Source organism: Nicotiana tabacum, chromosome 12 (assembly GCF_000715075.1).
Source record: "Nicotiana tabacum cultivar K326 chromosome 12, ASM71507v2, whole genome shotgun sequence".
Taxonomy (NCBI): Eukaryota; Viridiplantae; Streptophyta; class Magnoliopsida; order Solanales; family Solanaceae; genus Nicotiana; species Nicotiana tabacum.
The window spans coordinates 75,441,923-75,445,579 of NC_134091.1; the positions used below are offsets into that span (position 1 = coordinate 75,441,923).

The window sequence follows — 3,657 nt, forward strand, 5'->3', positions numbered from 1 at the left end:
AAATTATAAGGTAAAAGCCTAGGAATATAAACCTAAGATGTCGCTTGCTTTCTTTCTTTCTCTAAGGCGTCTTTGTTGATATTTTATTTCTTACTATTAATTGTTCACACCTATGTTTCATAAATTTGATAGTTTTCAATTCCCTAAAATAGAAATTAATCAAAAAGTTAAAAGAGAAGGAAACAAAAAAGAAAAAGAGATGAAATTGAAAAAAAAAGGAAAAGAATCAATCAAATATATCTCTCCGTTACTTGAGTACTTATTCATCCGACCCTTTTCTTTCTTATTTCTTCTTTCTCTCACCCTCACTTTTTACATAATCAATTAATCTAAACTCATAGTCTAACATTGACACAAACATGTAATGAACTTCTTTTACAATAACAAAGACATACTCTTCAAGCAGCTTTGTGTCATATTTTCCTGAAAATAGACAACAATAAATATCAGAAGAATAGGACCTCCATTTACAAAGACACCTTATATATGGCCAATCTCCCACTATATTTCGTGTCATATATGCATCAGACAACAGAAAAAAATGAATTATTGAACAATGCTTTACTACGTAGCAATACATATTTAAACCAAAAAGCTGCTATATGAAAAATAATAGGAAGAGAGGAAGGTAGAGGAGCAACAGAAGATTTAACTACAAAATGCAAGTTTCTATCTGAATTTATATAAACAACGACTATAAATAAATCCTAACTTGCAAACCGTGAACATTAAGTTGTTTACCATTTGAACTAACTGAGTTCTAAAATAAACCGAATCTGCAAACACATGGCAACATACTTTAATTTGTAAAAGTAAACTTTTGATAACCTTAGTTTATTTAAAACACATAGTTAGAATGAAATGGGCTTGCATACAGTGAAAATGTTATATACCGGATTAAATAGTTATTCTTTCCACTCCATATATAGCCTTGACATAAAGATAACCAAACAATTGTAATCAGAATAAGTTATTGCAAGAGTAAGTCACAATATTCACTTGGTAAAGTACCTTACTCCACAATATCATATGTAATGATCGTTTGCGTTGTCTTTAGATTTTGATAACAACTTTGGTAAATATTTGAGAGAAGGATATCCAATTTGCACCCATGATAGTGTGAAAATCTTCACTTCAACCTTGAAAATAACATATTGTATGTGGAATAAATTTTTCTGAGGATGATGGCCTAATGACGAGTCCAGAATAGTATACTATAAACTATTTATCTACAATAATGTAATTCAAAAGTCATAAATATAATAACATATATAATATTTTTACATACGCAAATATATTAAAAGTCAATCTTTGCATTATTGATCGAGTAAACTCTTACATATATTTCAGCTCTAAGTTGTACTCGTTTATTTATCAAATATTCAATCCATATTTGTGAGATGTTTCGATACATCAAATGTATGGAGACTTTAGGTTCTTTAGTTGCACTTGTTACAGTGACAAATGCAATGTATCATGCATAAAATTTTACCTTTGATAATTGCATGATATATATCGATGCAAGCAGAGCATAAAAGTGTAGAGAAAGAAATGCTAACAGAAGAGGAAGTTGCACTACTATCCAATATCAATTTCCGAGGCTACGATAAAAGGCTAAGCCAATCTAAACATCATTTAAGTAAACTATATATAAAAAATATTTATACATATTATGCTCTGTTAGACAAGCTAAGGCAATCTAAACTTCATATCGAATGCGCTATTTTTAGACAAAGAGAAGTAACAGAAAAATGAACTGCTATGCAGTACCAAAATATAAGGCTACAATACAAATCTAGAACAGTGTAAACACCATAACACTAAACTATATATAAACAATATTTATAGATATTGTTGTTAAAGGCGTAACCTCTTTTTTCCCCTTAGTTTGTCTAAAGATATCAGGATTCATCCAGTTGTTATCCACTGCAGGCGTGAAAAAATAATATTTATAGATATTACTATAGAAGGAGTGAGTTTTGTAGGAAGAGAAAGAAGAAGAGTAGGAGGCATGACTTAGGATTAAAAAGAGGCATGTCTTTTGAATAAAGGAAAAGAGCAAGATATAAGAAAATTGCAGAATAGATTTCCTAGTTTTACAATAGTGCTCTGGGAAAAGAATGTTTCTGATCATTATGTTTTTGTCGCTTTGTTAAATGCGTATTTTGGACTTCAATCAGAACGCAAAGGAAATAAGCAGGCCAAATATAATAATACTAATGTAGGATGAATCTATATATATAATCAATATTTAAAGAAATTATTGTCGAACTTTGCTTCCAAGTAAAAAAGCAGTAATGAGGCAAATAATTATAGTATTTCATAATATTTAGACATTAGTTATATTGTGTTAAAATCATATAGTAGTGAATAAAATTTAATTTTTCACAAAGTTTGAACTGTTCTAGAATCTTAACACAATGTTTACATCCTTAGTTATTGATTTTGGAAGAAAATTAGAGTATTCCAGAATATTCACACCAATAGTTATGAATTGTGCAAAAAGCATAGTAGTGAAGAAGTTTTGGACTGTACCTCAATCTCTTCACGGTATTTTGGCACCCCAATCATTGGTTGTCCACACCTATAAAGTAAGATTAGGATGTAAACAATTTTAGAAGAATAAGAAAATGGCATAAATGGTAAATATTAACTTTGAAAGGATTAGAAACCGTGGGCGAAAATATATTTTGTTTCCTAGACTTCATTGGCATTTGGTGAGGAAAACTGTGGCGAGGGAAAAACCTAGAGGTTAGCAGTGAATAAAGCATAGTAGTGAAGAAGTTTTGGACTGTACCTCAATCTCTTTACGGTATTTTGGCACCCCAATCATTGGTTGTCCACACCTATACAGTAAGATTAGGATGTAAACAATTTTAGAAGAATAAAAAAATGGTAAATATTGACTTTGAAAGGATTACAAACAGTGGGCAAAAATATATTTTGTTTCCTAGGCTTCATTGGCATTTGGTGAGGAAAACTGTGGCGAGGGAAAAACCTAGAGGTTAGCAGTGAATAAAGCAGATTTTCCTTTCCCCTAAAAAAATAAATAGAACAAAGAAGTTAGAGAGAGTTGCGTTTGAAGAATTTTAACAAAGGTCAAGGTAGCGAGAAGTTGCAGAAGGAAATTAAAAATAGAGATGAAAGATTAGAGATGAATCGATAGAGTATGAAAAGTGAGATAAGTAGGGCAACAGTGAGTAACAAATCCCTGTGGGAAGAAAACTATGTTTGTGGCCTGTGGGAAGCGGCGTTTGTGTATGTGAAGCGGTAAGGTTGTAGCGTGAGGAGTCTTTTGTTGTTGAGCGGTTAATCTTTAAGTTTTAAAGGGGTGAATTTTCTGACAAGTGAAAAGACGTAGAGGCAGAAAAATGAATTTCCTGCCCAATGGGAGTACCACGTAACCGGTCAAAGGCCCTCTATTATATATTTATATAGATTCTATTCTACCCTTTCATGATTATTAATGTCTCTTTTATTGTTAAACTGTTTTAGTTGTTGTGCTAATGTTGGCTTGCCTAGCAAGCGGATGTTATGTATCATTACTGGGTCGTGACACTCTATAAAATTATTGCTAGAGAAGAAGAACAATTAACTTCAAAAAGTTAAATTTCTTCATCCAGCGAAAAGCCAGCCAACTCATTTAGCTTTGCTAAT

General features: G+C 31.4%; 1 long non-coding RNA gene across 2 annotated transcripts; it reads right to left on the minus strand.

Annotated features, from left to right (window-relative positions):
• Nucleotides 1-205: 205 nt before the first annotated feature.
• Nucleotides 206-3,328, minus strand: LOC107826705 (uncharacterized). Of its 2 annotated transcripts, XR_012697366.1 has the most exons (4): nucleotides 2,798-3,328; nucleotides 2,536-2,584; nucleotides 1,012-1,139; nucleotides 206-423 (listed from the first exon to the last, which is right to left on the minus strand). It is a non-coding gene; the product is annotated as an uncharacterized LOC107826705 (long non-coding RNA). The 2 variants fall into 2 exon arrangements; XR_001657339.2 differs by lacking the exon at nucleotides 1,012-1,139 and having other exon boundaries at nucleotides 2,798-3,322.
• Between the last annotated feature and the right edge of the window lie 329 nt (nucleotides 3,329-3,657).